The sequence below is a fragment of the Plodia interpunctella genome, chromosome Z (assembly GCF_027563975.2).
Source record: "Plodia interpunctella isolate USDA-ARS_2022_Savannah chromosome Z, ilPloInte3.2, whole genome shotgun sequence".
Taxonomy (NCBI): Eukaryota; Metazoa; Arthropoda; class Insecta; order Lepidoptera; family Pyralidae; genus Plodia; species Plodia interpunctella.
Genome location: NC_071324.2, coordinates 12111716 through 12124404, shown reverse-complemented (window position 1 = coordinate 12124404; position 12689 = coordinate 12111716). Strand labels below are relative to the sequence as shown.

Here is a 12689-nt window from a genome sequence, read left to right as displayed (position 1 = left end):
CCGTGGGAATTTCAACGCATCCTTTCTTAGTGCTTTCCTATACCTATATATTTTACGACCTCGGTGGCGCAGTGGTAAAGTTCTTGCCACTGAACCGAGAGGTCCCGAGTTCGATCCCCGGTCGGGTCATGATGGAAAATGATCTTTTTCTGATTGGTCTTGGATGTTTATCTATATATGTATTTGTTATAAAAATATAGTATCGTTGAGTTAGTATCCCATAACACAAGTTTCGAACTTACTTTGGGGCTAGCTCAATCTGTGTGATTTGTCCTGATATATTTATTTATTTATATTTACTGTCCTAGGAACCTACACGCCAAATTTCAGCTTTTTACGCCCTCTAGTTTCGGCTGTGCACTGTCTGTCAGTCAGTAACGGAAGAGTTATATATATTGACTAGCTTTCACCCACAACTTCGTAAGTGACTAAAATCCGTTTCCCGCGGGAATTTCAGGAAATCCCTTCTTAGTGCTCCCCTACACTCCCCAGGGAACCTACATGCTGTACGTTGTCTGTCAGTCAGTCAGTAACGGAAGAGTTTTATATATATTGATCTTATCTTCATAGTCATATTCCTCATGGCTGAGGGTCGTGGTCATTACGTGGAATGAAACACACACAACAACTTTCTTGGCATAATTAATGGAGTGGTTTGCCATTGCCTTCTCCATTTCACACACAAGTTAATAATCAACCGGTGTGCAGGTTTCCCCACGATGTTTTCCTTCAACGGAAGCAAGTGGTGGTCGATAAAAACTACTATACATGAATCAGATTGATATACAAACTTATGTGACACGAGTAGGATTCGAACCTGAGACCTTTCGATCCACAGGCGGGCGGCTTAACCATTACACCACAACCGCTTCATTATACATATTATATATTGATAGATCATTAAATAATTACTATAATGGCGAAAGAAAGTGATTAAATGTACTGTAAGTGAATTTTAAAAAATAATATAATCCTCTCTGTCATAAAAGTAATGTTTACAAATTAATACACATCGATTTACAAAATAAAATGGTTTCAAAGTAAATATTGGAGTTATTGATGCCTGATTCAGGCATCTATTTTATAGTATCGTAAAGATCAAAATTATTTAATGTCAGCGTATTGTTTTATGAAAATTGTATTATGAATGGGCGGACAAACGAGAATTTTCTTCGGGCCTTCTTATTTCGTCGTCGTCGACATTCTCAGAAATGAAGTTATCATATTTTACATTTTTTTCGTAGATTTAGTTATCAATGTGCTATTGTCGCAGTTTTCTTGTTGGGATTTCTTTACCGACGAGTCACTAACGTCAAGTTTAGATGTGCTCACCACCTTGACAAGTTCCATACGCACAAGATCAAACGTTATGGAAGAAATTAAATATGTTTTCACAACAGTTTCTAAATGAAAAGTCCGTTCAAAGCGAGCCTAGATAAAATAGATTACACCACTAGTCAGTCCAGTACTTTGTCAACCACGCACTGCATGCGATCGTGGTTTTGACTTCAAAGGGTTCAAGTGAGCTCAAATGTATGACGAACAAATCTTTGCAGAAGCCGGCCCGAATACACATCACGTATCAGAACTCTTATTACGCGGTAATAACGGCGATTTTCGAATATTAACTAAGGCTGACTGTATAGATTCATCCGATGTTTTTTCAACATTATCTCCGCGAATGAAACCTTAATATAGCTTTTGTGAAAATCACAGGGATTGGCGTTAAAGGATTGCGACGTGATAATCCCAAATGTTACGGTAAAAGCTTCAGAACAATAAAACAAAGTAAACAGTTTTCCCAACGAGAATAAGTAAATGTGGGGGAGACCCGGCTCGGTAAATTCATTACGTGAAAAGCGTCACATGTCGAAACAAAATTTAAATTGGATTGGATATGTTGTGTATCGGGGATTTTGTAACGCATCGTCTTATCGGGATTTGTACAATTATTTCCAACTGTATGGAAATATTAAGCATGTGTTTCTTTAACTTTTTAGCTGTGTGCGTCCGCTCATAAATTATTTATATGCATATCTCGGGTTGTAAACGATCACGTTGTATCACGATGAAACCTATTCCAGATTTATAAGTTAAACCTCCCGCTATACAACTGTATACACCGTATCAATTCCACCCGGTAGTTTTTGCGTGGTGGGCGAACAAACATACAACAATTTAAAAAGAATTGTTTCGGCTTCTATAGAATTAATTTTAATATCTTCTACAGACATAGCCCACTTACAGTTTTATTATGTGTATATATGTACTTACATCCATATAATATAGTTTATCCAATTCGATAATGTAGCATATCATCTCACTGTATGGTATCTTTTTTACTATTTAAATATGTTAGGTATTGTTTTATTACAGTTCACACATACACATGTTGTATAACTAAATGTTATTCTACGTCGAGTCTGTATCTTTTGAATTTAAAAATTCTTTGTATTATTCCTCTCTCTGTCTCTCTCTTTGCAGTCTTTGACATTGAAAGAATGAGACAAAACATAACGATTCAGAGCATAAGAAATATTGTGGGAGATAATATTGGAAGGTAAGATTAATGTTACGTCAGTTTGAGAATTTCGCTCCGTCTGTTGATAAAACCAAAATTTTCGGTTAAGCCAAGTATTCATCTATATCCTTACTAATATTATAAATGCGAAAGTAAGTTTGTTTGTTAACTCTTCACGCTCTGTCTACTTAACCAATCTTCTTGAAATTTTGCCTACATGTAGCTTGAAGTGTGGAGAAGGATATACCTTATATCTCGGAAAAATAACTGTTCCTGTGGGAAATTAACGCGATCGAATCCTTGAGCAAAAGCTAGTATATGTACATTTAATAGTAGTCGCTAGTATGTATATTACAGGCGTTAAGCGATACACACCGAAGCCGAGCCACTAAATCGACATAGCTCGACGCCGACACAACCTGCGGCGTAACTTTACGGGTCGGAAATTTTCATTTTATATAAAATCAAACAGTCGCCGACAAATACTCGGCAGGTCGGCGGCGAGTTTTGTATTTCTTTTTTTATTGGTCTAATGGTATTGCTATTACAATTACATTAATTCAAATTTGCGACTGGTTGGCAATGGAACATCGAAATAAAAATGTGTGTTTATTTCTCCCACAATTCTAGTCTAGTACAGTCAACAGCACATCAAAGCATGAATCTCTATGGCGCGTTAATAGCGGCGAGTTTGCAATTAATTTCAGTTCGAAGATGAGTTATAAGTTAGGTTTACACGCGTTTTGGGAGTTCGTAATCGTATCGACAACGTCAAATTTAATATGCAAAATAATTAGTTAATTTTACGCAAGATAAATTTGATGTTCGTTTGAGTTTAAAGAACCTTTAGTTCTCAACATGAACATAGTTTTTCTAATGAGATAAGCTTTCAGTTTAACATGTTTAGTTACAAATAACTTATACTAGTCGCTAAATTAGCAAAATCTATAAATTTATGTTATTACTGACTGAGATAGGTACCCACTAAGCTTTTTTCTTAAATATTATGAAGATTTTTTTCTTGATAAGGAAATTTTGATAAATAGTGTTAGGATTACGCGCTACAAACTCGTCCTAACTGTATCTCAGTAATGTTTGTCCACTGAGAAAACTATATACTGCAAATGTCACAGATTTAACATCAGCACATGAGATAGAAGTCATGCTAAAATTTTGGTAAAACTGCTCCAGACAAGCGTGAACCCGCGATACGCGAATACTGATGGTATATGAACTGAGATTAGTTAGATTAGATATTTAAATTAGATATTTTTAATGACCCTTTAGATAAAGGTAAAAGACAGTGACACTATTGTAATATATATTTTTATGATGTAATAAATATATCTTATTATTTAACCTGTTTTAATTCCGGACTTACTATAATACTCGGATTTAAAATTTTAAGTTTTACTCAAATGGTCTACGCAAGTTATCCTTTAATTTAGTTACTGTAACGAAATAAATTAGAATTTGATTTAATATAGATATAGTATATATCAAATGGATTTTAAACATTTACTTTAACTTGTAAGGGTGGAAGATTGTATTAGGGTGAATTTCATCAGTCAACTTTGACATTTACTTCACCATGCGCGCCGCCGCCGAAATGGCGCCTGTTTAAACAAAATGGCGCACTTTACGTTTTCTGTGCAGGCTAAAGTTAACGTCAGCGTTGACTGGTTGACTGGTGCAGTCCACTCTTAAATTTACGTACATATCTATTAACTTCTTAAACTAGTCCCGGGAAACGGGATGTGACACGGCAAATGATTTTAAATCAATTTGTTTGTTTTTAATGGCCACGTGTAATTTTATTTAAAGAATTTTCCATACTTCCAACCTTTCCATAATTTTAATTTGTATTTGTATTTTCACTTATCCACATGTTTCATGGAAAAATGTTGGGGATATCTCTTTTTAGGCCTTGCTCACCCCATAATAACCATCCAATTTCAAAGTTCACTAGCTGTCCGTCCCGGCTTCGCTCTGGTAAAACTATTATAAATTATACACAATCCTTCCTCAGTAATCGCACTATGTATAGTTTAAAAGATCTAAGCATACATAGGGACAGTCGGACAAAAGAACGCGACTTGGTTTTATAATATGTTGTAACAGATTTACAAAGTTTTATTTAGCTTAACCTGCCCCGTCGTCTGTAATAAAATCTTGCAAGTTAGATTTCTCCTACTTCCAGTTGACCTACAGAGTTGACATTTCCCACGTCGCTTCAGTTTCTATAACCATACATTATTATATAAGCATGACCTGATGATGCAGCTCGGATCGACTACAAACGAAGCAACTGTTCAAACGCACATGAGTTTTAGCAAGGAAATGCCATAAAATCTCTCTGACAAGCATGTGGCAAAAATGACAATTTTTCCAAAAAATATCAGTAAATGTGATAAAAATATGGCTGAATTTTATATTCGGAAGTTAGCAATACGATAGAGCGCGGCCCGACCGTTCCGTTGCGCTACTTTGCTTTGTCGTAGATGTTCACGTCGGAGCACTGCAGTTATCGCATAAACTTTGATCCGTTGACGGAGCGCAGCACGACGCAGCATGAGGTCGCACTCAAATGCGCGTGAAGTTATCCCGTCTCGCCAAATGTGGCCAGTATATATATATAGAGATTTCGTGATTTCACTCATCACGAAATCTCGAAAACTACTGGAGATGATATTTGGCAGGAAGGTAAATTGTGACTAGAAGACGTGCACTATGAAAGAATATTTCGAAATTCCATCCTAAAGGGGGTTAAACAGGGGTTGCTAGTTTGTATGAAACTTCGTCATTTTTGAAATGATGAATGAATGATGCATGAATTTTTAAATCTAAATTTGAATTTGTTAAAAAATAATGCATTAATTCGGTTTTGAAAATTATATCCCTAATCGTAGCGGGAAACTGGGACTTGAACTAAAGATGACAAAAAATATTAATTTGAATCATAGTTATTAATAAATTTTACCGGTTAGAATAACACTTAGAATACGCGATAAAAGAATAACTGAAATTTTACCTAGATTCCTTTTAAGAACTGAAATTCACGCGTACGAAGCCGCGCATAAGCTGGTTACATGTATAGCTTTTATCTCATATGAGGTAGAAATAGCCTAAACTTAGTTGCGAAACTCGAATCGAATCTCTTGGCTCTGTGTTAAGTATAAAGACTTATGTAATACACGAAACACAAAAAGCCCAACAGCTGTTGTATGACGTAATAAACATTATTTAAAACGATCGTTTTTAATAGATACTGTTACGATCACTAAGTATAGGATATTGTTAGGTCAGCTCATTACGTAACAACTTAAGACAGAAGGTCCCTTAAATAGGGATTGAATAAACTAATTACCGATTTGATATTACATGGGTCTTACAATTGTTTTATGGTAGAAGCATTGCGAGACTTGGTCTATTAAGTTGATAAATACAGAAAAAACGATTTCATATACCTATTTTCGATTTCAGTTTAACCAACATGGATTCCTGTCCGGCCACTGCGTTGCGCAAACAGGAAACCACGTGCAAGCCTGTAAAAGTTTCGTGAGCATAGTTTGAAGCATCGTGATTGCATTGGCATTCGTAATCCAGCCGAGTCTGCGCTCTGCATCCGACCACGTGACCGGTGCAGTGTCCCGAGTGCCCTCGGCACAGAGGCGGGAATCGCAGCACATTTGCAACCACGTGCATCTGTGTTCAGCAAGGTATCACCGACGCTTTAGCGGAGTGGCGTCGTATCGTTGGATTTTTGAGTAGTTTACGTTCGTTTTTCTATTTAGATTTTCGCTAGCAGGATTTTGACTTTAAGGCTAATTTTCGAAGACGACTGGTCCGCGGAATTTCCCACGGAAGCAGTTATTTTTTCGGGATGAAAACCACCCAATGTCCTACTCCGTACTTCAAACTGTATGTACCTATTTAAAACTCCAAAAATATTGGTTCAATAGATAGAGCGTGACGAGGTACCTCAAACACATTCGCATCTATAATGTATAGTATCTTTGATAAAATCCGTCCGGATGGTTTGACACTCGGTCACTCACTTCGTCTATTAGCAAATGAATAATATAAAATAAGTAATCATACTTTTTAAAATAGTTTTAGTTACGTAGTTGACAGATAATTTAATTTTATTTGTGTTTCATTTTTCATGCAAAAACATTAAACACAAAACGCTGACGCCGCCACACGATCCCGCGCTAATCCAACATTCGATTACATTAGTGCATAATGCATTAGCGTACACTGATCGTATTATTTCTATTTTACCTACAAGTGTAATTTTATACTGTGTAATTTCTGAACTATTTAGCATATCAAACCTCAATATAGTTGCGTCCCCATTAACATTTTTACAAATATAACCTAATGGTTATATTTGTAAAAATGTTCAACTATATAAATCCTTATCGTTTTATATATTACAAAACAAAGTCTTGCCGCATCTATCAGTCTGTTCTACACGGATTTTCATATGATTTTCACAAATAGATAGTGTGATTGCAGACAAATGTTTAAGTATTATAATTTATTATGTTTTTAGCCGATACGGACCACTATTAAAACGGTAATTAACATTCTAACTTGTTTTCTTCTTTATATTGTGATTGGTAAGTAAAGAATAACCATTAACTCGAGTGTGGAACCTCAGACACGTTGCGCCGATTTTTTTTTTGTTATATCTCAAGTTACTTACAGTTTACAAACATTTTCTTACCTAACCCAACCTAAGCAGAACTGAATTTATCGATTATTTTAATTCAAACTTATTCATCTAGATTTTGAGAGACCAAAAATCAATTTTCGGCGAAACGTGCTTTCGGTGAAGATTGATTCTGTGAACTGTATATGCCGCAGCCAACTGGTTAAAATAGCCGTTCAATCAAACAGCTAGCCCTTTAACTGAACAACGCCATTCAATCACACGTCTAGTTTTTTAATTGAATGTTTGAGGAGCTTAAAACGTTCAACACTACAGCTGATTCAAAAGGGGCCGTCCAATTGAATAAGTTTAACGCTCACCACCGCGGATCTAGGTGCGTTTTGTTTCCAATATAGCGTTAACTAGGCAGTGTGTTGTTCAAGATATTTTTCGGAAAGATTTGTTTGATTAAATGGCTATTTTAATCACATGGCTACGACATATAAACCGCTAGCTCTTATTTTCACAAATTGACAATGACTAAGACAGTTGACTCTGTATAAAAAAATGTAAGAAACTTATGCTTATCAAATTTGAAGTAGCGAAACCGCACCTAATTCGATACTGAGTAAAAGCACTGTCCGCCGCGGCTACAGCAATACGATTACACGGCCTAGTTTTCATGTAGACGTCGGTGTGGTTGATTGTGGTTGTGTGTTCAGGCATGGGCGCCGGCAGTAAAGTGCAAGGGAGCCACAGATACAAGTACACATTACATGTATTCTTAAATCTGTGAGGGAGGCGCAGCTCTCCCTCGTGCGAAAAGAAAATACATAAAAATTGTACTTAATTACATAAATACACCTCCGTGATAATAATCACTATTCTTAGTTATTTCAATCATAATTTATTAACACAATTAATCCAATGTATCATCCTCATCGATCATTTCTTGAATGGTATCATAATAGTAAGAATGCCATCTTGAAAATGTTTTGGAAATCTCGACGTCAAGTGGAGATTTTTAATGTTAATAAAATTTTTACCATCCATATTGGCTTCCGTAAGGGTTTGTTTGGTTTATAACGAAACATACACAGCAATGGTTTATCGAAAATTAAAATCATTACTATTTTAACGCTTATGCTCAAAACAGAATCAATAGTATCACAGTTCAAACAGCAAAACAGCACGTGATATGCTCAATCACAATATCACGTGCTTGGTTTGCTGAAATTCATAATAATGAAATCGTAAAGCGTCGAAATATAATATTATTTCCAATTACTAACGATTTTTACTTTATTATCTAATATTCTATATTTTTATAAAATAAAATAAAAATGCTAAAAATAATAAATTTACAATACCGTTACAATAAGGTTTATTGTGCATTTAGCGTCATAATCTCTATTTTAGGGCGGCAGAAGATCTAGAATTGATCCCAAGTCTTGACTAACTAAAACAATTTATTTAGACTTTGGTCTCAATATTAATTTTTAGTGACGGATAATCTTTCATTTTTGTCGCACACGCGTCAGAAAAAAATCACACCCACAAATATTTATATTACGATATATTGATTATAAATCGATTGGTATTTCGATTTTTAACGATATCCATTTTTATTTTCTACTAGTCTGGGAGATAAGAGAAAAATGTATAATATACTTACTTCTAGTGTAAAAGTTAATCAGGTTAGTAACTGGAAATTCTTTTTAAAGGCTATACGCTAGCCGTAACCGATCACAATTTGATTTCAATTACACTAATGCAACATGAGAAGCATCTATGCCATCAGGCTGAGTTAACTTCATTTTAATTTTATGCCATAACGCCAGAGACTAGAGAGGCATAGACATCAAACGTAGAACCTAAAGAGTTTGAATCTAGATTTCATATCTCAAATCTACTATTAAAATACGTCAACAGGAAACGCTCATACAAAAGTTTTGCTTTTGTTTTTTACCTTTTGTTTAATTTGGATTTTTAACCCCCGACGCAAAAATAAAGTCAATATATATGATAAGTTTAACGTATGTAAACCAAACGGATGAACTGATTTTCGTTTATTTTTATAATTTACCTATCTGATAGTATTCCAGTTTACACAAATAATTGTATTTATATAATAAAAAAGTTGCATTCAACTCTGTCCAGAGTTTCCGAGATATTCTTTAACTAGATCTTCTTTAATATTGGCTTTATCTACCCTGTAAAGGATAAATATGTGATTCTGTTTTGATGTGATTTTTGAAAACTTAAAGTCAACCCTTATCATTAATGCATCTCATGTGTTTACATTATGATGTACCCACATATGATTTTAACGTGTATTTACGTCGGATATCAAGCGAAACTTGAATAAAACTTTTCATTGTACATAAAACAGAAACTTTATTACTTATTATGTGCTGCTTAACCCTAAAACTCTCAAATTTAACACACTTAAATCACCATCACTAAAATTCGGCCGTTCTGTGCGGCAGAGTTATGGAAATTGTTGAAACGTTTTTCAGATGGCGCCAGCTCCGCGCACCACTCATATATCAACGAAAAAGGAAAAAAATATTACAGTGCACAAACAGGGCACCACTATGCGCTGACTGTGCTGCAATAAATAGTAAAAAAAATTTTTTTTCTTTTACTGACTTACTGTTTTTTAACAAACAATGAAAAACAGAAACTGTCACAAGAAAGGGCATCGTTTAAACGAGACGCCATTGTTTTGTCTCCTTATGTCAATGTCAAATTTTGTAAGGTGCGATAGAGACAAAACATACTTTAGTTTGGTTTGTCTTCTTTTTGCATTATTTATTTCGTCATATTGTTCTTTGGCATATCAGTTTTGGCATAATAGATCTAAGGCATAATTGATTTTTGCCATTCAGGTAAATGTGGGATAATTATATTTTAGGTTAGGTTAATTATGCTTTAAAATTTTGTGTAAATCGTTATGCTTAAAAATCATTATTCATTACATTACATACGTTATGGCTTTAATTATTATGCTTATAGATAGATACTATTTAATTTTAGATTAATTGTAATTTTTTTATTCAAGTTTTAGTTTACGTAAGTCAAGTTGTTATTAATTGATTTTAATTTTAGTGAATCTAACTGAACAATGTTTTTAATTATACTTTTATATACTTAGATACATGCTAATAATTTATAGCTTTGGTATATAATTTAATTTAGAATATGACGTGAAAAAGTTCTTATGAAGGCCTTACTTCTGAATAAATGATTTGATTTAAATGCAGAAGATTTTATTTTTTCATTTATTTTGTATTGATTTGCTGATTATCCTAAACATTTCTAACTTTAAGTTGTGTAATGTAAATACCAGCTTTCTTATTCATAAAAATGCATAGATTCTATTACAAAACAAAGCACAACATAGCATAACATACTTTAACTAATTAAAGTATGTTATGCTATGTTGTGCTTTGTTTTGTCTCTTTCCTTCAATATCAAATAGTGTATGGTGCGATAGTGACAAAACATACTTTAGCTTGAAATATGCTTCAAGTTTTATATGAATAAGAAGGTAGATGTGCCTATTAAGCGTTGATATAGCTATGCTTATTAAACATAGGAACTTGGTTAATATAACTGAAGGCCAGGTTTCTTACCTTTCAATGGAAAATTAACAACAAACAAGAAAACAAAATATTGCGACGAATGGAGGACCATCTCCCTCTTTTTGTTTAAGTCGGTTGAAAAGAAAAGTTCAGGTAGCCTTTGTCAGTTATTATTACGAAATAAATATGGCTATTGATAATTTCAAAGAAAACTTTCCATGCAAAAGTTATATCGATTTCGAATGTCATCTATTACAATTTTAAAACCACGATTACGCGAATACCGAGAGCTTAGACACCATGGTCTGGAAAATCGATTGACTTTGCAATCTGTGGAAATATACTTGAAAGTACGCCAACACCAACGCGACAGGATACGCGAAATATGAATTGAAACTTCAAAACAAGTGACAAACTAAATCAAAGTAATATAAGACAAGCAATGGAAGCAATATATAAGGAAATACCGAAATTATAAACTCCTGAAAAAGTTAAAGTAAAAAAAAAACGGCACTTATTTAACTTCCCAAAATAAAAATTCGCATCGCGCTAAAATGACAGAACCAGAATTGAATGTAATAATGATTGTGGTGGCCTGATTAAGGCAGGCCTGGGCCAGGGTGGCCCTGGCACGGGCCTCATTCGCACAGCCAGAATATTCGCCCCGCAACGGTTACATCGCCAGCATACAACTCTACTGCTCAAATATTCCCCGAGCCAATCTCCTCACGCGCCGCGCCAACGCTTATCGTCGCCAAATTACGACCCACAGATTAATAATTGAACCATTCCTGCACTGGGACTCGGCTGTACACTTGCCATACATAACCACTGAAGGTCACACCGGCCGCCTCGAAACCGCCTTGCATGATAATAAAAAGGATATACTTATTCAAACGACAACCTAACTTTTGTTAACAACTGTTTTTTTTTTAATGAACATACTCTGTCTCCCTCACGCGCACCTCTCTATCTTCTTTTGTGATATCGACGGACGCACTTACATAAATGTGTGTCACAGTTTTGGCAACTGCTGCATTAGAGACGAGCGCGCCCGGGAGGCGGCACTCTGTATAGAAATGGTACGTACCTGGTGCGGGCCTCGATGATGTCTGGAGCGGGCTGGTGCATAAACCTCGTGATTAGCTGCAGAGCAGCGCCGCGTGGCCGCCGAGCGCGATCGCGAACTGACACATGGAGCGAACTAGCGAGTCCCAGCGGTGTCTAGGGCGTATACTTATATAGCTGTGAGCGCGGCGGTCGCTCTCGCGCGTTTAATACAACTCTAATTTGTTCGGTCGATGTTATGGCGTACGCGGCCCGCGCATGACTACGTCGGAAGGCGGTCGGCCGGGCGGCGGGCGGATGACGAGCGCAACGCCACGCGCACGATCGATACCAAGGGGCGTGCGCTGCGACGCCCGAATCGCACGAATCTACGGCACCCTTTATTTATACGATGTCGTTCGGACTCGACGTCATAATGGAACCGAAGCGAGGCGAGACGGCCGCGCGCGGCGCGCCTCCGCCCGCTCCCGCCACCGCGCACTGCGTGCAGTGTGACCGCAGGTTAACACGCTGCCATATTAACCTACTAACTTGCGGCGATAGGTTTACGCTAGGAATTCGGCGATGGTTCAAAGTTTCTTTGGAATCCGCTCTAAAGTTTTACCGTCTATTTTTATTTATTTTATAGGCTATGAGGAAACAATAAACCCACCAATCCAGCGGCAATTTAATTTCCAGATTTTCCTCATTATTTGAGGGAGTTTATTTATTTTCCCTCGTCGACTGTTTACAAATAAACATTCAGAGACGCGGCAAAAGGATCAATACTTTTTAATTACTTGATAATTGGGTGATTCATCAAATTTCTTGAGGAAGGAACTGAATAAACAAGGCGAATGATTGGATCACTGATATC

General features: G+C 36.0%; 1 protein-coding gene across 10 annotated transcripts in view; it reads right to left on the bottom strand.

Annotated features, from left to right (window-relative positions):
- The window catches only part of Glut1 (Glucose transporter 1), a 96983-nt gene extending 84873 nt beyond the window's left edge, over positions 1–12110 (bottom strand). For 8 of the 10 annotated variants that reach the window (XM_053768535.1, XM_053768538.1, XM_053768525.1 and 5 more), the window contains exon 1: positions 11856–12110. The gene's annotated coding sequence lies outside the window, so the exon portion shown is untranslated. The remainder of the gene's footprint in view (positions 1–11855) is intronic. The other 2 variants (XM_053768530.2, XM_053768536.1) reach the window with 1 other exon arrangement.
- Between the last annotated feature and the right edge of the window lie 579 nt (positions 12111–12689).